This window comes from Malurus melanocephalus, unplaced genomic scaffold (genome assembly GCF_030028575.1).
Source record: "Malurus melanocephalus ecotype Western Australia unplaced genomic scaffold, MMel_1.1 scaffold_146, whole genome shotgun sequence".
NCBI classification, from domain to species: domain Eukaryota; kingdom Metazoa; phylum Chordata; class Aves; order Passeriformes; family Maluridae; genus Malurus; species Malurus melanocephalus.
In genome coordinates, this window is record NW_026623378.1 from 60,132 (window position 1) to 82,651 (window position 22,520).

A 22,520-nucleotide genomic window follows, 5' to 3' on the forward strand; every position below is an offset into this window, starting at 1 on the left:
TGCAGGGCCAGGTTGGGATCCTTGCATGCCTTTTTCATGATAAGCAAAGGATCCACTGTACTTTTAGTTTGGGCTTGGAACAGGGAATTCAATTTCTCTGAGTATTTTTTTGCTCTTACTTTTGAATTGGGAAATATTCAGTGTAATAAAGTGGAAAATGCACTTGACAGTTGATGAAAACAGTCCAGGGCTGTTGCTTTTATTTGGTGGCTGGAAGCAAAAGATTTTAGTGTTGGGCTTGTAATTTTTGTGGGGAGGAAAGTGAGAAGAGACACATCCAGCAAACCTGTTAAGCCACTTTGGAGTGAGTTTGCACCTCTCTTTACARTTACCTCACTGGTCATAATTACCATCTTTAACAAACCTCTTGAAGGGCACCAAACACTATTATAGTATCTATAAATCTTACGTCTTTCAGTCCCTTTTTAGAGATCCCTTAGATACTTTTTCCTACCTAAGTCAAGTCCCTCACAGATGTTTCCAAGAAGAGTTTTGAAGGGTTTTTATTTATAAAGATGGTAATCTTGGGCAGGCATAACATAAAGCAAGGGTCTCGTTTTCATTTGTTTTTTTTTTAAGTACTGAATGTGGCTTTTATCTGTGCCTTAGCTGTGTGAGGCTTTGAATATGGTATGAAATCACTTCCCATTTATTCAAAATCTTTCTAATAGCTGATGAATGCCATMCATAATGAAAGACTATATTCATTTGTCATCCATAGTAAATCATTTATCACAGAGGTGCCCTGTGGAAAAACCTAATCAAAGCTTTTCAGCTTTTCTGGTTGGTTAAATTCAAAACAGCAAAGAAATGATTGCTCAGTTAGTTGGTTAAACATTTGGTTTATTAGGTGATGCTCTCAGACAGTTTCTAATGCTTTTTTGTGGTTTACAGATGAAAGTTTGTTGTTAAGGAGAGTAAGGCAGATGGCAAAGGAAATTCTTACCCCTTGAAAAGCATAAAGACCATGTATTATGTGAAACGTTTATCTCTGTGTGGAAATGCCAAAAAATAAATTAGATACCAAATAACAATCAACAGTATATTTATGTATCTTTTAATACAAAACCTAACCTGATTTTTAAGTGAATTCCATAGTCTGGAACCATTGTGCGACAATTAATTCTGCTTAGATAAAGGAATTAATTTTCATTGTTTACAACATATTTCAGGCTAGCTTGGGACAGCCCAATGGCCTAGATAATGTCACAGCTTGCTATTGTAGATTTATTGTATGACTGACTCTGTGAGCAGGAATAAAGAGTATTGCATTCTCTGTGTGAAAATAAATACTTGATCAAAATTTATACGTTATTAGAATATTTCTTTATCATGATCTTGGATTTCTCTCATAGAGAACAAATAAGAGCTATCATATGTTCTCTTATATGCATCTAAATGTTGGTAGAATGGATATAATGGTGTYGGGAGAAAATAATTTGCAACAGATCCACTGAGATGGATCATTCTAATTAATGTCATCTTTGAGASTGCCAATTTGCAGTTTTACAAGGGGCAGGAAATGTGTGTTGATTTGGATTCACTGCAAAAATTAAATTTCTTTTTTTATAGGTACTATTAATTCCATCTTTCAAATTGGATTACTCCTGTTTATGAGACTAGAATCAGATTATAGGTTCATATAAGTTAATCTTTTGGGCACTGCGCTATTACRATTATTTTTTTTAATGTCACAAATCACCTTTGGCCTAGGATATGCTTGTTTTCCTGGTGCACAGYACTACAGCTTTCTCTTCTGCTGTAATCTGTCCTTGAGATGCCAAATGGAATTTTCAAAATTTTAATTTGAGGTGAACTCACACATTTTATGTTTGMCAAATTCTGGCCTTTGTGCAGAGAAATTATTTTCTGCATGCTTCACGTGGTCAGAGGCCTTGTGATCACCACACTTGGTGAAGAAGGAGAATTCCATTTCAGATGGGTGGATATCCCAGGGAAGGAGGAAAGAGATGGGGTTTCGTAGTGTTGGCATTTTTCTTGGCCTCTGCAGTTTGCTGGTGCCCCACTCTCTCCTCTGTTCTGTGCGTTGCTGTCTCGTGAGAACTAAATATTTRGGGTTAATAGGGATGTGGAGCTCTATATGGAATTGTTGGGGAAAATGCAAGTTGTGATGGTAATGACTTCTTGGCCCTCAGTTTTATGTCCTACCCTAAGTCTTCTAAGTAGGTTCCCTTTCTTCCCTTTCTGCTCACTTAAATACCTTTTGTTCATCTTTGCTTTTCGTGCAATTTCCCACACTCTCACCTCCATTCACTTTACTTTTTCTAATGTATCCAGTCATTGGAGTGYTCTGTTAATCTTACAAGTGATGAAGTAGTCTGTTTGAAATCTCCCTTGGCTCTTTAAGGTTTGAATGTACAAGAAAAATTCTGAAAAATGTCCACAGAAAGTGTCTGYGAGCACTTTGACTAGATATATTATACCAATACATATATTAGAGCTATTTCACATTAACAAAAAGAGTGAAAGAAGGAATGAAGCCGCATGCTTTACTKGTTTTTTAATACTTAGGAGCAAATGTGCTGAAGCAGAAAGGAAAAAACCCTTCTCATGAAGAATGAGAGATGTGTTTCTGTGTGTGTTTTCACACAGAGGTCATTGTGGCTGACTTCACTAAGTGCAATGCACAATGCAGTCTGTTACTGGTGACCTTAAAAACTCATCCAGGAAAGCACATTCCCAAAAAAATGGTGTGAAGAACACATGATAAAATAATCTTAGTTGAATTTAGCATTTATCATTTAAGGGATATGCTGTTGGCAAGCATTTTAGCAGCTGCAGATTAGCTTTACCTGTGATTCTCTTTTCATACCATTTGATCAGAAGGATTTAAATAATTCCATTCACACAATACAGTCCTGTTGATATTTTTGCTCTAAAGCCTAGACAGATGCAGATGTTTTGGTGAAAATCWGAATGCAAAATAGAGAAATCCATTGTCATATTTATTTTGCAAAGAGGCTGTAATTAATAGAGCCCTTTGCCATGATCTGCATTTAAGCCCAAGCCTGCTCTAGCAGGGCAGCGCTTCAGCAGAGGAGACATTCCCAATGCTGGAATGGATCTAAGTGATACCTTATCCAGCTTCTTTCTCTTTTTCTTTTTCTTTTTTTTTTTTTTTTTTTTTAACAGTATCTCTAATAAACATTTGTTTGTCTCAGAATCAAAGTTCTGAAACTGCCGACTGCACCTAAGCATTTCTCAAGGTTTCTCTGATAACTCATGGCTTTTTTTAATGCATCCATAAATATGTATGTGATCATTCTCACTGCATATGGGATATTGAATGACCTCATTTGGACTCTGCTGAGCTCCTGCCTGTGTCATAACAGGGCTGTTTTAGTAGGTTTTCTGCACTGGGTTGTTGTGCTTCCTTCCGTAGAGGTGCGATACCAATTAGCAGTGTGTGTGCTTATCACATCTGCCTATTTGGGACAGATGGCAGATGCTCTAGCTAAGATTATGGGATGCCAYGCTATGATCGACTTTTATCTCCAGTGTCAAATGTATATTCTGCAAGACTTCACTTTCACGTGACTTAACTGCAAAGGTTTAAACTCAGGTGTCATCATGGCAGAGCAGTTATTGCTATTATTTGCTTTCATGGATTTAAAAAAKAATTTGTTAAGAAAGCTAGAAGACTTCATTTTTATCTTTGCTGGAAAACTTCATCAGTTAAAAAAACCAAGTATGTTTGGCCGTCAAGTCACAGAATCACTCAGGTTGAAAAAGCCCTCTGAGATGAATAAGTCCAACTGTTTAACCCAAATCCATGTCTAAACCCTGTCCCTGAGCACCACATCTACACAGCTTCTAAATACCTCTAGGGATGGTGACTCCACCACTTCCCAGAGCAGCCTGTTCCAATGCCTGACCACAGTTTCAGTGATTTTTTTTCCACTAATACCCAATCTAAACCTTTCCAAGTGCAATTTGAGGCCATTTCCTCTCATCCTGTCTCTTGTTACCTGSGAGAAGAGACTGAATCCCTCACCACACCAGGGAGTTGTAGAGATCACTCCTTCCAGGGAGTTGTAGGGAACAGAAAGGTCCCTCCTGAGCCTTYTTCTCTCACGGTTAAACCACCCCAGTTCCCTCAGCCATTCCTCACAGCACTTTTGTGCTCTACCCCCTTCACCAGCTCAGTTTCCCTTCTCTGGACACCTCAATGTCCCTTTGGTATTGAGGGCTCCAGGACATGGGATTCAAGGTGCCACCTCACCACAGTTGGTATTATCTGAGTGTAAGGTTATGGGATTACATTAGAAGATTGTTCTTTGATATCTCATCCACCTCTGTATTAAAGAGAAATAGGTTCCCCTTGTGGCGTGTTTATCACAGGTAAGTGAAGGTGTCCACACACTGATGAGCTCTTGGTACAGCTCTTCCAGGAAACTGCTCTGTGCCTCTCTATCCTTACATGCTTTTATGAGAAACAGTTTTATGGATAGAGGGTTTGAGGTCATAATAGGGTATTTCTAACTAAGGGAGGTACAAATGTGTCCCCAGAAGTTGATAGAGAATGCTCACAGAAAGGCAAGAATCCCTGCCAGCGTGGGTTGTTGTTAGGCTTTGGAATGAGGTCTGCCAGCTCCTCTCAAGACCGTGGAGAAGAGTTTCTGTTTGACATGAGGCAGCTTCTGATGTTTCATAACCAGAGGTAAAGAGGTGCATGCAGCAGTGTCTAAGAATTTGTGATTTTCTTAAGTTTTTCTGATTAGTGGACAATTTTAATTAATAGAACATTTTTCCCTAACTGATAATTTATACCCACTGTCAAGGGATCTGCATAAAAAAACTGAGCTTTTTTTTTTTTTTGGTCAGTCAGTTATTTTATAGGTAGTAAATAGTGGCAGGAAGCTCATCTCCAAACCAATACCTCATATCCATCAGGGAGAAAGGCCAAAAGAGAAGTTTTGAAATAATATATGCATGGGTATTCTCAATCTTTTTCTCATGGTAGATTTTTACCATTTAAAACATTTTTGGCTCTGATGGGAACATAATTTACATATTTGCTCACAAATGTTCTTGCTAATCCCTGAATCAATGCTGGCGAGATGCRCTTCTCATTGAACCATTCATTTATAAAGCCAAAAGCATTTTAAAAGGGAACATTTAGAGGAAGCCTGAGTGAAAACATTGTGAAGGAGCAGATAACTTCTTTTCCTGGCATTATCACATCATTCAAGCTGCAGTTGTCAACCCTAATGAAAGGTGGTGATGCTGATTTGAGCATACTGCTTATGTGATGTGCAAGAGCTTTGGGAGATAAGGAATCCCTGTTGCTATCATTTATAATTAAAGTGTCCATCACTTTTCTCTGAAAAACTGCTTGACGAATAAATAATTAAAGATCTGATTCTGATACACTTCGTTGAAATGTGACTTCTGAGAACAGTTCAAAAGCAGTAAATGGAATTTCTTCAAAGTAAGGCTTCAAGATAAATAATAGTATTACAGTCTCAGGCAAAGCCAGTTCTTGTTTGTTGAGGCAGGAGAGTATTCTGGTTTATGTGCTTTAGAATCTAATCTCACAGACATCTAAAATTTACTGCTTGCAAACAATGCCTGATGTTGTCTATCATTTTATCTTTTAAGCACAGTATAAACTGTATTAAAATTAATGGCAAGCTAACTGTTCCCTGCTTTTTAAGACAGCCAAAGATAAGTTGTCTGTCTCATGGTTTGTGCAGTGTTTATAAAGTGTTGCATTACCTAAAGAGTTTATTTTATTGCAAATATGTGTATCTTATGGAGGATTTCTGTTTGGTTGTTTCACTGAATGAATATTTAAAAGAATGGTTATGCTAAAACGATGTTTATTGTCATAGTTTTAAAAATAATCAAAAGGTTTGAGGGGAAGTTTTTGAAATTCAAATTATTTTACCTGCTTCCATTGTGTTCAGTAATAACCCTGCTCCCACAATAGTTGAAATAATTGCATATTGTGGATATGTGAGTCCCTGGCAGTGTTGGCAGGGAGAATTTCAGTTGGTTTGGTACCTTGAAATTAACCTTTTACTACCGCATGCGTATGTTTGTCATTTATCCCCTTTTTCTCAGGTGCAAAGAGGGCTACCAAGGAGTTCGCTGTGACCAATTTTTGCCGAAAACCGACTCAATCTTGTCAGATCCAAGTACGTCAAATGTTTTTCTTATATTTTTAATGCGTGCTGGAGGCTGCTCTTGCCATGTGAGATGACCCTTTGCCTGTAGTCAGACAGTCCRTGYCGTGGACCACTGCAAAGAGTAGTGYTGGTGGGATAAAACCACATCATCCTGTCTCTGTTCTTATAAAACTTGTTCTGCTCCAGCAGGGCAATCCATCAGGGGGCCTGATTCCTCAGGATTTGGAGWAATACTGTCCCTGCTCAGAGCCAAAACATTTGTGCTTCTCTACGTTTCACTCAGCAACAAATAAAATTACTAATAATCTAAAAGGAAACCCAGCATAGACTGCCAAGTGGTTCTTCCAAAAGAAAATAAATGCATTTTGTGTGGCATTGAAGTGATTATAATCTCCTTGGAAACTTTAAATCAGTTTACATGAAACTTAATTATTCACTTTGACCAATGATTTGCTGTGTGCTTGCATAAATAATAAATAACAAAGGTGTAATTCAGGTAGTAATGTGGAGACAAAGTAACTTTCTATTACACTGGCCAGTATATGTCAGAATAACATCTGCATATATCTTACTCCACTGTTTCCCTTYCTAAATTCTCTTGACTAATAAAACTATGTCAAAAATATTATCCAGGATGAATTTTTGAAGGTGAATCTATTTACTAAGTAATTGCGTTTATCCTACTTTTTTTTTATGAAGTGACATACAACAAAGGGTCATATCCAATCTCTTGGTTTTGTTCATATACCTGGAAACCATAACATATTAGGTCTTCTGGTTTGGGGTGCTCTTTAAAATTAGATTTGAGTCATTTTGTTTTGGTTTTTTTGAAGAATGCTTGTTTTTCTGGTCTTTGTGCTTTTTAATTTATTTTCTTGTGCTKTTCCATGTGAAAACCCGTTTCCAAAAAGCACCTGTTTCTTTGTAGTTCTCTATGTTGTGTAGCTCCCGTTGCACTTTGCTTTGTGTTTGGTTTAGCTTCTCCTCAGCTTGACCTTTAACAATAAAATGCAGAGTTTATAAGGAACAGGCAGATTTTACCTGAGCCAAGCTTTATGTGCATGTGTCAGCATAGAAGCTGTGTATATGTCAAAGAAAAAGGTAATGTGTGTCCTAAAAAAGTGTGGGAAAGGACAGCTGATTAACCACGAGAGATGATGGTGCCTGTCTGACCTGGTTTACACTCTGGTTTTACCCTCTCAAGAGTAGAGGTGAAATCCATACAGAAATAACACAAAACCCCCMAAAGGCTCTCAGATTAAGCTGCATCTAACAAGACCAAAAGCCCCACAGTGTTTGTCCAGTGCTGTGGTTTCTTTCTCATTCTACAGATTTTCTTCTCTTCATTAGGAGATGCTTATTCCAGTTGGGCTCTGGCTGAATTGTTTCCAGAGTGTTTTTCAGCCACCTGGTCCTGTTTAGTAAGCTGAATTCTGCTGAAATATCCTTTTTGAATCTTCTGACAACAGGAGTTTGGTGCAGTTTTATTTACTTTATTGAGGTTTTCTTTCAAAATTGTATTATTTAGATTATTTAAGAAGAGGGGGCTTTGGCTTGACATTGACATGGACATGGATCCACAGGATACACCCATGGCCCAAGAGGAGCCTCTCTTTTGATATGAATGACAGAGATTAACAGGARTTAGGTACTTTTCTAGTCAGTTTGAAACTTATATTTGATCCTCATCTGTTTTCAAAAGAGGAAAAGCTTCTGTTCAGGTCCATTTCTGTGTGTTGGCATAATGTGATCTATCTCTGTGTATATGTGTGCATATGCACTTGTTCTAAGCATGTCAAGACTGAAAAAAAAGATAAATGAACTTTCTGCTGCAGCTGGACAGTGACATTTTGTTCTGGAGTTAAATCAGTAATGTAGCTATCTTCCTTCTGGAGAGGAAAAAWGCTAATACCATGCTGATAAAGTAGCACTCAGTGGCAGAAATGTTTGCCATTTGCATAACCTGAGGAAAGTAAAAAATATTTGACACAGTAGTCAAGCCCAGCATTATCATCTTCAAAGGCTCTGGGTTGCACTGCCAAACTTAGGTTTGTGGTTGAAAGTGYTTGGATTAGAAAGAGAATGGCTGAAGGGTGAATTTGGAGGTGGCTTCAGAAAGAAGCAATTTTTTTAAATGCAAGGCTTAATTTCCAAAAGCTGGAAAATGAGATGAGGGCTCTTTTGTCTGGGCTGCACGTAGCCAGCACTGGCTGGTGTCAGTCAAGCTCCATGAGCGAGTCCAGCTCATTTGAGTTCTGTGGGATTGCTCAGGGTGTTCCTGGTAGGGAATGTGCTGCTGATGACCCATCTGCTAACATTTAGCTTATTGGAAGTTTGAATGCATGAAATACTGAAGCARTGTTTTTATCTTACCTGGCCTGTGGTACTACAGATTGCATTTTCAGAATGTACTTTGTCATGACTTGGGGAAGTGAGTCTGCACCTCAGTCACTTGGGAAGTAGTAATGATTTGGTTATAAAATTGTTACTTTTTCTTTATGTGTGCCAAAGCATCTTGATTTTTTAGTTCTTGTTTTCTCTTGGCTTTTTATATAGCCTGCTAAAACAAATCAAGCTCATTCAGCCTAGCTATTATCACATATTATTTACATGGTGAAAACTAATGTGAAATGGCTCTGCAATGCTTTGAACACCAGATTCTTACCTCATTCTAGATRTTTGTTAGGCAGGTCTTGACTTTACATCACAGATATGAATACAAATTATGTAATAGTTAATATGGATTAATGCATGCTAGATCATGTACATGTAGATTAAATGAACTAACTGGTTAAAGTATTCAAGATTCTGTTTTCAGGAAACCCACTCAAAACTACCTGATGGTGTTTCAGAATTCCTGAACTGCCATCCCTGGCTTCTTGCAGTCAGATCTGCCACCTGCTACCTCCTTTCAGCTCAAAATTAGGATCAAAGTCCTAAGAAAAACAAATGTACAACACCACAGAACAATGTCAAAACCCTTCAGGCACAGGTTCTTTGACTGGACCTTTAAGCATCACAGGGGTAACAGCTTCCACTTCCCTTAATATCTCTACTCTTAATAAGGTTTTCTGGCTATAAGAGAAAGTTGTTTTAAAGGATCCCGAAGCAGGCCAGACAAGTAGTTTCAGAAGTATGGAATCTTGGAATATGAGAGAAATTTGTCTAAACCACGGGAGCCTCAGAAATGTGGGAACCTCACAAAATTAACAATAACACCAATAAGAGAAAAGCCTTCATGGCAAAGCAACCCATGCACGCAGTCCATTAAAAGGAGAAAATCTGTCAGCTGTGCTGTAACTGTGAMGGAAAAGTCCCTGGACACTCTTTCTCGGTCATCTTCTCCATTAAATAGATGAAATAATAATGGGACAAAAAGAACAGAAAGAGCAGGCACATGCTGGAAGGAAAGGTAGGAGTATATTTGGAATGTCACTTCAGCTTTCTTCATCTGGGCTAACTCCTCTCTAAATACAGCTAACAATTGCAGAATACTTACATTTTCAACATTGTGACTACAATCTTCAGAAAACTTTTTGCACAGAAATTTCTGTGTGTATCTGTAGGATTGGGAACTTACATATGACATAAATGGTACAAATGTACTCATGTACTATCCTTTTTAGTGCTCTGCAGTGGACCTGCCTGGCCCAATGAGTATTGGAAGGTAAGTTGTGTGTAGGCTGCAGATGTTTCTTTTAATCTGCTTTTGAACTGAGGCAAAGTAAAACCTGTAAAGCTTTGACTGTTCTGTGGCCATATTCCAAAGTGGTGAACAAAAAAATGGGTCTATCACGTTATCTCATTCTACCAAATTTCTGAATTTCACCTTCAAGTATTTTGTTCTTAACATTGAAAGCTACTTTTCTATGTAAAATGTGTATTTCAGTTTTATGATGTGCAGTATTAATTTTGTATTTACCATATTAATGTTCAAGTTGTTCCTTTTGACACAGATGCTTAAGTAAAGAGGGGTCCCCTATCAAATACTGGGAATGTTATCCAATCCTTTTTCAGAAAAAAGTGCATTTTCTAGAAGAACGAGAATAGAATGGAAAGCTTATAGGTCACCAGGCCACACTCCTGCTGTTGCAGTCAATCCCATCACATAATTTCTTCTATAATCTGATCGTTCTTCACCCTTAAGCCGCTTGTAATCGGTGTGAACCAGCCACCAGCAACATGGCTTGTTTATCATCCCTGCTCTGAGCATTTCAAGACTGTTCAGCTTCCAGACAAATCTTATGCCAAAATATGTCCATTCTGTGCTTCATTAAAATGCTTCATTTCAGCTTTGATTTTTTTTTTTTTGTCTTGGTTTCCATGTTTTTATGCTTCAGGTTTGTTAAATTGGYTTTTTCAAATGTCAGAAGCCTTCTTCCTGCTGAGTGAGCTGTAGCCTGTGGTCTTGTAACACTTTAACCTGAGACAGCATGGCACACATGCTTCCCTTTGAATCTCATCAAAGAGAAACCTGCAAGAGTCATATCTGGAACCTGCAATTGCTCATTCTTWGATTACCTCTTTCTGTAGCAAAGGATCAAACTCCCTCTTCTGGAAGACTGGGACTGTAGATAAGTAAAAAAAGCTCTACGTAGGTTACAAAGGTAAAAACGTTTTTTTTCCAAAGACCCCCACTAACATCCTCAAAAAAAAAAAAAAAAAAAAAAAACACCAACCAAAAAAACCCAACAAAAATCATAGGCATTTTATATATATATATATATATATTTATGTAAGATCATTGGATAATTTAAGCTGAAGGAGAAATGTGGAGAACTCCAAGTTCCAGCCTCCTGCTTCAAGCAGAGCTGACTTTGAAGTCTGTGCTACTGCACCAGACACCACAAAGGTGTTTGGCAAAGGGGCTCTTTAGTTAAATAGAGGATAAAGAGCATCACAGTTATGAAATAGATATAAAATACATTTTCAAATWTTTTTTTTTCCAATAACTACTTCCCACACCTTCTGGTTTTCTCTCTGGAAAGGTTAGTAGGGGGTTTACAATTTATTTCCATTTAATATATCAGTTTTAAATAAATTTCAGCCTTTACTAAATTCTTACAGATCTTTACTTAGGGATTAGCTAAAATAACATTGAAATAAAAAGTCACACAGGTTTATTTGGAAAAACAGAAAAATTCAATCTGAATTTGACAAAAACCTCTTTATTAGTTTTAAAGGAACATTAGTTCCTTTTTCTTCTCTGTTCATTTCTTCTGGAAGACAAGAATGCATTGGCATCTGTTTGCTCAACACTGTTTTGTTTTCAAAACTTTTCATTTGAAGTATTGAATTATGGCTGGTTTTGCCATGGYTTTTAGGCCTTAGGTGGTCTTCTGGAATTCAGTTTATGAAAGCTGCATCTCTGTAGACATTCTTACAAAGAAGCTGGAATCGGGCAAATGCAGTATCTTTGACAGTAGGGAAAAAACGGCTAAAGAAATCTCAAAACCACTTGTTTCCTTATTCTTCTTTAAAAATCATCTGTATGTGGAAAGACAATAATGAAATTGAACAATTCATTTTATTTGGAGTCTGTACAAATCCCAAGGAAGAAAAAAAATGGGATCTCTAGCAATGCAAATCCCACCCAACAAGAAGTTTTCATCGGCACGAAATGTCAGCCATAATTACTAGAAATTTCTGTAAGCCACAGTTACTACACATCAAGAAGGAAATAAAAGCCCTTCATGCAGAGCAGTTTGAAGGCTGCTTTTCCAAACCACCATTCACCTGTGAAATTTGGGACTTATGTCTAGTTAAACAATTTCTGGGTCTTTGTGTAGTGATTTTTGCACTTGCATTTTCGGGGGTTTGCCATCTGATGGTGGAATCACTCGGCTGGGGCTGGTTACACAACAGCCCTGGCAGATGGCTGCAAGTGGAGGTTGCAGAGTTACATAAGAGGTTGGGAATTGCTGTCCCACTCTGCTGCCAGCCAGGAACATCCCGCTGCTTCCCCAAAACAAGCACCTTCTGAGGTGAGGAGTCTCCAAAACAGCAACTCCTCTTACAAACACATTATGATTCCCCAAATCTGCTGTTGGCCATTTCGTGTCTGGAAAGCTGCAAGTGTGAACATAGTTGAAGTCTATGTTCTGTGACACCCTGGAAGCCTCGAATTTCATCTGTTGCCCTGAGTAACTAACTTTTCTGACTTATGTACTCTTCTACTGACAGCATGTTTCTTTTGGTGTCAATCTCCCACTGTCTTTCAGAAGGACTTTCCTCATTTTGCCTGGATGGACAAGGTGCAGTCAATCACTTGGCTTGTCAGATCACATTTTCAAACCTCCTACAAGGAAAATTCAGCAGTGCAGTGACCACAGTTCTTTATGCCCAGGGAGAAAAGTATAAGCAAAGATGGGTCATGGTGAGATGACATAYAGGACAATTGCACAAAACATCACTGTAGTTTAGCTCAAAAGCATTCGTTTTGTTGAGTTCTTGTTTTTATAAATGAGCTGCTCAGTTGTCCAAAGAGCATACTTTAGCAATACTATTTCACTTTATATCACACTTCTGATGTTAAATTYTTCATGACTGGTTGAGGTTTCTTTGAGGTGTCATTGCCTGTTGCAGGAGGTAGTAAGGACACAAGGAGCAAAGAGATGGATTTCTCTTATTGGCAGTTAATCTTATGCCCCTGAATGTATCTGTCCATGTTCAACCTAAGTCAGAACTGAATGTTTTACCGTCTCCTGTGAGTCGTTCTGCATTAAAATCATTCTAGTAAAAAATGTGGTAGAGTGGGGGCAGGTAAATCCTGGAACTGTAGGGTTCCTGATATTGTGATCTGTCCTATCCATAGTACAGTTTTGTGACTGTAAAATAGTGAACAGCAGGAAGACAAATTCTGCACAAGCACAAAGCTCAGGATCAGTCCAACACACTCCCTGTCTTGAGAGTGAAAACATTAAGAGGCTCATACACGAGAGTTAAAGTTTCTGCCGAGAGGATTTCTGCTGAGTGTGCTSATCATCTTCCCAAAATGAAAACCTTGGAAGAGCCTGTGTGCTCTTARCTGATCTTTGCTCTTCACATTACGTCCATACTTCACTACCAGGATGCTTATTAAGGCAAGTACTGTTGTTAGACTTTTTGCTTCACTTGGGGCTTCTCCCAGTGTTGATTCAGCTAATTTGGACAATCACTGCTCACGAAGGAAAACCTGGAATAAGTATGGCTCAAAATTACTGTAGCAAGTGCTCTGTATTCACCAGTATTGTGAAGACCAGATTCTCTGAGGGCAGTGTGTGTATGTACATACCTGCCTACAAGAATGGCAATCTCACTGAAAACATTAAGGGTCAGTATTAGTATGAGCAGAATTACCACATCAAAGTTAAAATCTTGTGATCGGAATAAAAATAGTGCTGAGACTCCTGAAGGCATTTCCAGGCTCATTTCTTAGGCCTAACATAGTACTTAACATTTTGCAACAGGGAATAGCCACTTCTGGTTAAAACATTGCTGTGCAAACCCAGCAGTTTATATAACTATTATTTCCCGGATCAGAAAGATCAAATGATAGAATCTTGGTCTCCCTGGGACTGGTAAATGTTTTTTAATGAGTCCTTCAAGGTTGCATTGTCCTCACGTGACTTTCAAGCTGTGTATGAACTTTGCTTTCTGGAGGTTTTTGTATCAACCATTAGGGAGCCAAAATTGCCAGCCATGAGCAGATGTATTAATTTTCTTCAGTGATAAATTTGATCATGGCAGGAATTTCTTAAAGACAAACCAGATGAGTGTTGTCCCAGAAGCGAACCAAAGAGCTGAGTCTAACAGGGAGTTCTTGGTGAGGCTGTTTGTGTTGGGAGAACCAGATTCACTTCCAGCCTTTTCAGAGAGCACYCTGCTCCAGGGCTCCTGGCTCTTTTCTCTCACCAGTATGTGTTTGCTGTAGGGAAAAAGTCCAATTGTTTGCTGATCAACAGTCCCAAGCTAATAACGGGCATGGGAAAGCAGCGAGTTTCTCTTTCTGTGGTTTCTGTTCACAGCCTGAGTAACAGGTTTGACAGTCCAGCTCTGGATGGTCAAAGAAAGCTCTACTGAAACACAGAACAAGGGAATGTCACAGCCAAACTCTGCTTGTCTCACTGCCCACTGCCTTTCTGCAAGTCATTCTGCTCTTTGACCTTGTTTGTCTTCCCCAACCACTTCAGCCTCTCAGCTGTGTTGTCAAGAGGAGAAGATTTGAGCATACTACAAATGCTGCTAAGATACCAGTTTGTTGGGTTTTTTTAATCTTTTGCCTTTTATTTCAACATAGCTACTTCATTTTCTTCCCCATTTGTGAGGGGCTTTTTCCTTTGGCATCTGAATTGTATTTCTGTTAGGGAGTCTTCTCTCTCTGCCAGTCCTTCCTGCCACTCAATATTTGCTGTGATTCCTTCCCACATTGTCACTGTGCGTGGCCTTTACTCCCTCTCTGACACCAAGATTTGAGTCCTGTGTTTCCAGTCTTGCAGGTGAGTGCCTTAATAACAAATTGCTTTTTGCCTTAATAATAAATTGCTTTTTGCCTTAATAATAAGTTGCTTTTCACAGGCTGTCTGGTCTGTCTCATTTAGGCTTCCCTTTCTTCCTTATCTAAAATTTTTACTCTTGTTCCATTATGGAATAAAAATTACAATTTGCAAGAATTTGAACTTTTGTTCAAATATTGTGTTGCAATAAAGAACTTTTAAATGTTCTTTAAAAGTTTACAATGAGCAGATGTCCACATTTCATTTTGTTTCCAAAGGAGTTGGCTCCAGTTATCTCTGAAGTTACAGAGAGGGGTTAATACCTGATGCTTATCAGGAGAAAATATCCATTGTGTGGGCTGTTTGTGAAAAGCAGCATCTAAATTTAACTTTGATTCTTGTTTTGTTTGGTTTCAGTAAAACTGAATTTTTTCTTGAAAAAAGGTTGCATTTTCAATGCAGACTGGTTTTGTGTGTCTCGACCGAGCTTTTGTTGGGAAAGCCTTTTCAGGTTCAGAAGGAAAGAGTTCTTACCTGGTACAGGAAAAGAGGCCCAAAATTAGCAGAGAACAGAATATTTGTCTAACAGGTGAAACACAGGTTTGAGTCCTTGTTCTGCTTGCCCTGATTTTGTTCTCTTGAAGGTGAATGCCCTAGATCACAGCACAAAAAAGGGAGTGGGTCAGTCCCTGTCTTTTCTTGGGGCTGTGGTTGTGGATTTTTTTCCTGGAAGAGAAAGACTAAACTTTTGACAAAACCTATACTGGTGGATATAATTTCTCAAGATAAATGCTCCAATAAAAGATAGCAGATTTGAAGAATCCAGCTGAATTATTTGCATTARTTTGTGCCTTACCTCACAAATTTACCATTTTCTTGGTAATGAAATTAATAACTGAATTTTAACTCTGGATTTAATGAGTCCTTCTGAAAAGACTTTTTCTAGAAGCTGAGCAGCTCTAAAGTTGGAGCCTGGCTTCTGCTGGTGGAGGAGCTGCCCCTGGATGGTTCCATCTGCATCTGGCAGACCCTGCAGTGCACTGATGGGGGAAGAGTGTCCTTCTGAAGGCGTTCGTTGGTCTGTGGAGATTAGCAGTTGTCATTATAAATATGTATTTATGTTAATATACATAAAAGCAAAAGGTATTTTTGTTTCTGGAGACATTTAAGTGTTGCAGGCTGATCTWGCTGGAAAGCTTTGGTCTCGTTTTAATGCCACATTAATTTGCCGTCTTTATCAGTCTCCACATTTTAAGCAACCCTTGTGGTCATGATTTGCTTGGTTGTTCAGTAAATATTCAAAGATCTAAATGCTTTCCAAGCCTTAAAATACTGTCTGTACACTTCTGGAGAAAAGAKTACTTATTTCAGAGGGAACTGGGCTAAGCCATATGTGTAGATGTTTGGAGAACTCTGAGTAAAAATGCTGCTTAGCAATGGCATTCTCAGTAATTCTTTATTCACTCTATAGGCATTGGAAACGGCACCTAAAGCCTGGAGAAAAAGGAGCTTAGGAGAGACCTTATCAGCCTGAAAAGAGGCTGCAGCCAGGTGGTGGCTGGGCTCTTCTTCCAAATAACRAGTGACAGGACAAGAGGAAGTGGCCTCATTTGCAATAGGGAAGGTTTAGGTTGGATATTAGGGAAAGTTTCTTCACCAKWMTGGTTGTTAGGCATTGGRGGAAGCRGTGGAGTCACCATCYCAGGAGATRTTAAAGACACATCTGGCTGCGRCACTTTGGGCCATGGTGTAGCAGTGGATTTGGGGGTTGGTATGTATGGGGTGAGTGGCTGGATTCCATATTAAAGGTCTTTTCCAAATGAAACGATTTTCAGATTCTGCGATTCCAAGAGACAATGTTCCTCCACGGGTTTTTAAGCAGAAAGATAACGAGTTGGGCCCAGTTAGGCTGGTGATAAGGACACTTTGTTAAGGTGTCAACAACTATAATAGTTGTTTCCTAATATAGAGATGCATCTGCTTGGGGAGATCATGACCCATTTCAGTTGGTTCTTGTTTTACCAGCKTCCTGTGCCTTTGAAGGTACATTCAGGGTACCCTATTTCTCCCTCCAGGATTTCTGCTTTCCTCAATCCTGATGTAGCCAGAAAGCTCTCACCAGAAGTTGCTGTGAAAGCAGAAAAGGCTCCACCTGATTTTTCATACCACCCTGCAGATGTATAAACAAATATAACCTCCAGYTTCCTATGCAGTTAATGAACGAGATGTATTTTCCTACTCCATTAGAGGCTAATCAGAACTTGGCAAATTAAATAGAATATGCCAAATTTAGGTGTCAGAAGGCAATATGTAGAGAAGATGAAGTTTTCTGACTATTTAGGAAGCTTCAATGAGACAACTTGGGGAAGACTCAAAGTCATACCTGCTCAATGTCTGTCTGCTTCTTTGTGGAGGGAAATGATTCAGTATCTGCTAGGGCAGATCTGCATCGAGAGCAGGAACATCAACCCTGCTGTGTTGGCAAAACATCACARATCTTGAGATGCTCAGCTGAACTCCAGGGCTTGGAAGCATCCTGAAGTTGACTGCTGGAATTCAGTACATATCATTTTTTTTTTTTTTTTACCGTGAGAGAAAACAAACAAAAGAAAAGGAAGATGACAAGAAAATTTTTATATATAAAAAAATCTGGACTATATATGTAGTCATGGGTKAGGTTGACCTACACCTTGCTTAGGTTTCAGTTTAGGATGCTTTAGGTCTAGCTCTACTGAAGGKAATAATGACACATCAGCAATCTGCCTCTTGGGTCAATAGTGCTCAGTACCTGTAAAATCAAAGTGTCTTCCTAAAACTCAGCAGAGTGCTAATAGCCTCTTATTCTTATGYAGCTCAAACATCCAGCTCTTTCTACACTCCCCTGCTGCACAGCGTCATCAAGATGAACAATGTGGATGAAATCTAAAAAAAAAAAAAAAAAATCTACACTCCCCTGCTGCACAGCGTCATCAAGATGAAAAATGTGGATGAAATCTAAAAAAAAAAAAAAAAAAAAAAAAAAAAAAAAAAGGAAAAATAAGAAATTAATTCCAAATGAGCCATTGCTTGCCCACAGTAAGACCTGGGAAGTCTCCTGTATGTTTTAGGTTCCCAGCTGAGTTTGCGCTGAAAATAAAAACTGCTTAAGCCTAAAGTCAGAAGGAGATTTACTAAGATGAGAATGAGACTGACYCAAGTCTTAAAATAAGAATTACTCATTTTAGAGGGGTAAAAAAAAAAAAAAAAAAGGTATTAAAAGAGGCTTGATCTTCCCTGCCTTCTAGTCATGACCCTCAGTCAAGTGGTTTGGAACAGCCAGGCTCTGAAGTTCTTCCCATTTTGATCTTTGATATATAAATATTCCTTCGAATATCTAGTGTGTATGTGCTGACATCAACCAAAATGTTTAGCAGTTACAGCTCATCTTTACAATTTGTATTACTTTTGACAACCTTTCATTGGCTGACAAGTTGCCTGTCAGAGCTACAGTCCTCAGAATTACTCCATTAAAATCMCTCCAATCGCTCTCTAGCTTGATTAATCTGAGTACCATCCACACATTTTTCCCTGGAATAGTTTGTATGTTTTGCTCAATGAAAATGGGCAGTTTTAGGGGGAAAACCCAATGTGTTTAACTTGGAATCCTTTGCCTAACATCTGCATGTGCTGAAATCCATTCAAAGTTGGTTGCCGGGGGAGAATTTGAGTAAGTTTTCTSTAAGGGCTAGGAAGTGCACATTGAAAATTTATGGTATTTTCCTTCTATCCTAGCTGCTGTGGGCTTTTGCTTTTCCTTCCCAGTCAGTGTCTCGTTATGACATCGTACTTCCTCAACCCAAAATACAGGAAGAACAATACAAAAATAATATCCTTCATTGCCTACAGAGATGGAAGCTGACAAGTTGCCTGGAGAGCAGGAAGGCAGATRGACTGTCTGAGCAGAAGAAAGAGCAGCAGCAAAGGAAATATCATTGCTAAGAAYGATAGTAAAATTTAAAAAGTAGTAAATGTATCTGTGTGCTAGGCATTAACTAMGAGATTCTTCAGGAGGAGAGAGTTTGGAAAAATACCTGATAAAAGAAGAATTTATATAACTTCCTAACCACATCCTATTTTATTCTTTTCACAAAATCCCTTACCAGCACATTATATGTGGTAGGAGTAGATAAATATTTCAGCAGTGCATGGTTGGCTCAAAAAGCCACAAAACCAAATCGGGGAACACAAGAAAAACACAGCATTTAAAGATTAGTTTTGTGGGGGTTTGCTTGGTTAGGACAATGGAGCAGCAGGGTTAGGAGGCCAGGAGGAGCAGATGGAAGGTCGTTCTCACTGTGATGGATGTGATCAAACTCGTTCAGGGCTGCAGAGCCGTGTCTGCCATCACTGCCTTGGGCTCACAGTCAGGATCTGCCTTTGGGGTCAGGCAGATTGCTGAACAGGGACTTTGGGATGCTCTGAGATTGCTGAGTGCCTTCAATTGCTGGCCATAAAAAGCTACAAGTGAAAGGAWGGTTAGAATAGACACAGCTGCTTTGATCAGTGCTCCAGGAATGTTAATCCCTAGGTGTTGTCCACAGGGTGCCCTGATTTATATCTGCCCTTCCCTGGTGATGTTAAGCTCAAAGTGCCATTTTCTGCCAGAGTTGTTAATGAGAGCTGTGTTCAGACAAGGCTGGATCTCAGTACAGTTTACAATCAAGAATTCATTTCAGAGCTCTCCTCTATACCATTATTTKTATTTCAGTGGTTTTGATTGATAAAGACTGAAAAGCCAACTGCATGAAGTTGTCAGGTTTGAGTGGAACTGCTACGGCCGTTTATTTTGGGCTCTTGTTCACGAAGAAAAAGGCATGCACAGAGCTGTTTTCATTTGGGCAGAGTGTGGTATTTACACTGTAAAATTGGATGTCAGAATAAGTGAAGTGGCTGGGAAGCAGCAGTGTGTGCATCCTRCAACAGTGACTGTACATGAACGGAGGATGCTTTGTGTGCAGAGTGCTGCGATCCCGACACCCATCTATACCTGGTTTTTATGGTTACACAAGCTGACTGATATGGCTGTACTTTCTTATTGATAGCAATTCAGAGGAACAGCAATTTTTTTCTGCTTCAATACCTGTTCACTTAGAAAACAAAATCTGTGGTATGCTTTGGTCAAAAAGTACCACTTTATCCATGTCAGTACCAGGAAATATGTAATGTATTTTTTCTGATGAGGTTGCACTGACTGAGGAATTTTATTTTATTTCACTTTTATCTGTAGACTGGGATGGGTCGTCCAGCAGTTTGATTGACTGATTCTGTTTGATACGCATCCAAATGTACTCATTTATTGTGCACTTGTGTTATTATCCATAAATCTCTCAAGCCTTAGGTAGCAGCAGCTGCATCACTGTTGAATGTGAAACARTGCATCTCCTCTGTAAGAATGCAAAATGACATACACAAAATAAAAAAGTCAAGACAAAGAGCAAAATTATTAGAAGAATTTTGGCACCTGTGGATATTTAATAATATTTAGGCTCCTTTATGTCTTAAGAAATTTTTTTTTAAATGATACTTGGACTGTGTGAAAAATAACTTTTTAATGCCTGTGAAACACCCAGAAGTAAATKAATGGGTGCTCTACATTTCTGTATATAGTATTAGGGCTTGGGATGTTTTTGCCTCTTTTGAATCCCAAGTGGTATTTTTAGTATTTGCCTTGGTTTGGTTATCTTGGTAGTGGATAGGATATCTGGGAGCAAACACTGGACTGGAGAGTTGGAAATGGGGAGAAGGTGAGATAAAAATGACTCAGTGAGATGGGAGATGTATCTGGTTCCCTTTCCAGCATCTCGTTGTTACGAGAAGAGGGACTTTGACTGGAAGATTTTATGGATCACCTCAGGGTTGTGGAGGAACATTTGACCCCCAGAATTATACAGAATTTTGCTGGAATCTGTCCTTAAATTACAAATTATGTATGTTTCTGAGTGCAAATCTTGCACAACCAACCCTCCCTAGAAATTCTGCTTTCATGAGCCTTCTTTCCTATCAAACCCACTGTGGTGGCCTCTTTTTGGCCATTTTTGKAGTAGGAAATCTGTAAAATAAACTTGTATCTCTCGTAGGGCAGAGTAGCTAACAGGCTTTTTCTAGTTTGAGGATCCCAGGAAAATGAGGAGACTGAGAAATGAGTGAATTAGAGGAAACACAAATATGAGTGTTGCTACAAAGCCCTTGGAGTGTCCCATAAATTTGATGCTCATTKCTAATTGCCACTGACAGTAATTTTAAATTGCCATACCAGTTTTCTGACTGCGTTATAAGAGTTTTAATCCAGCAATTTCTGATTTGACTGATGAATTTTGTGCTGCAACGATATTTTATGAAGTTTTAATTTGCTTATGAGTAATTTATTTCATATGGGGCTGCATGACATTCCAAGATCACTTCTGCAGTTCACTGTCTGCTCTGCTGTCCTGTGACTGAATGAGGAAATACCCAGGCAAATTCAAAATTATGTAGGTCAGGTTGTGGAAGCAGTTTAGCTGCAGCAGCACAGAGCTCAGCAAAAGACAATGAATTTGCCTGCTTGTATAAATACGGCTATGCCCGCCCCTCTCCCTGAAGAAGAAAAGCAATTTTGTCCATCTTCCAATCATTAACTCTCACAGGTCCCTTTTCAAGAGAATTTACATGTATTATTCACAGCCCCATTTCTTCACAGTCTGCCCTTATTGTCTTATTTTGATCTGGTTTGAGTGCATGGCAAAAGCACAAAGTTCAAGGTCAAAAAGGGTGTTTTGGCCCATGAGAATATCTTCAAAAGTAAATAAAGGCTAAATCTAGAGCATAATGAATCTGCAGGACTTACATCACCATAAAATCGCTTCAGGAAAAGAACTGGGTTTCTGTTCTCCATAAACTTCTCTGCGAGTGTGTTAAACTTCCCTAATAAGCTTTTTTTTTCTAATTGGCTAATTAAGCAAAGTGTTCTCTTATTGCCCTTGTGCTCTCAAAGCTCCTTTTAGTATCCTTGTTCAACACACCCTTTAGAAAATAAGTTTGCTTGTTTTTCTGGTCTTCCACATAAGTCTCCATTCTGCATCATCTGATAAAATAAAGACTTTGTGCCTGTTGCATAGAATAATAACGTTGGTTTTGACCCGAGGGTTTAGCTAGAACTGAACACTCTGTGAAATTAACAGGAAAATAAGCTGGTAATACTTGGATATTTTTGATGCAGTTAYGGTGACAAAATAATGAGCAAATTCTCTTGTCTGAACAGGACATGTCAAACAGAAGGAAGTTGTTCACAACTACAGCACTAAAGCTGCCAGAGAGGTGCCTTTTGTCATCATTTTTTCCTTGGCTCAAACTCTGGCATATTGATCTCACTCTCCCCTTAAGTGAAAAAAAAAACCAACCAGAGTGCTTTTCTAACCTGTTTGTCTGCCTTTTTTTATGTGCCATATATCTGAGCTAAAATATAATGCTTTATTTAATCTGGCCATTTAAAAAAAAAAACCTATTATAATGTCACCAAATTTCACAGTTGTGCTCTCAGATGGGCAAAGTATCTCTCATTTCTAAATATCTGTGTCACTGCTGATTGATTTCCTTAATACACTTTGCACAGCTGTAACGAATTACTATTTTATTTTTTTTCTAACACATTCTTTATGCTTGCAAATGCTCTTGAAAAATCACTGAGAACTCTGTGGAAGCTGCTATTGTAATAATTGCAACGAGTTGTATAAAATTACGCTGTCATGCTGTCTTTTCCAATTAAACTTATAACATTTTTTGTACAGGATTTGAAAATCTATGTAGTAAATTGGAGGGAATGGGTCCTTGACATTTCTATTAAAAGGCAAATTATATTTCTTCACAGCATTACTTGAGG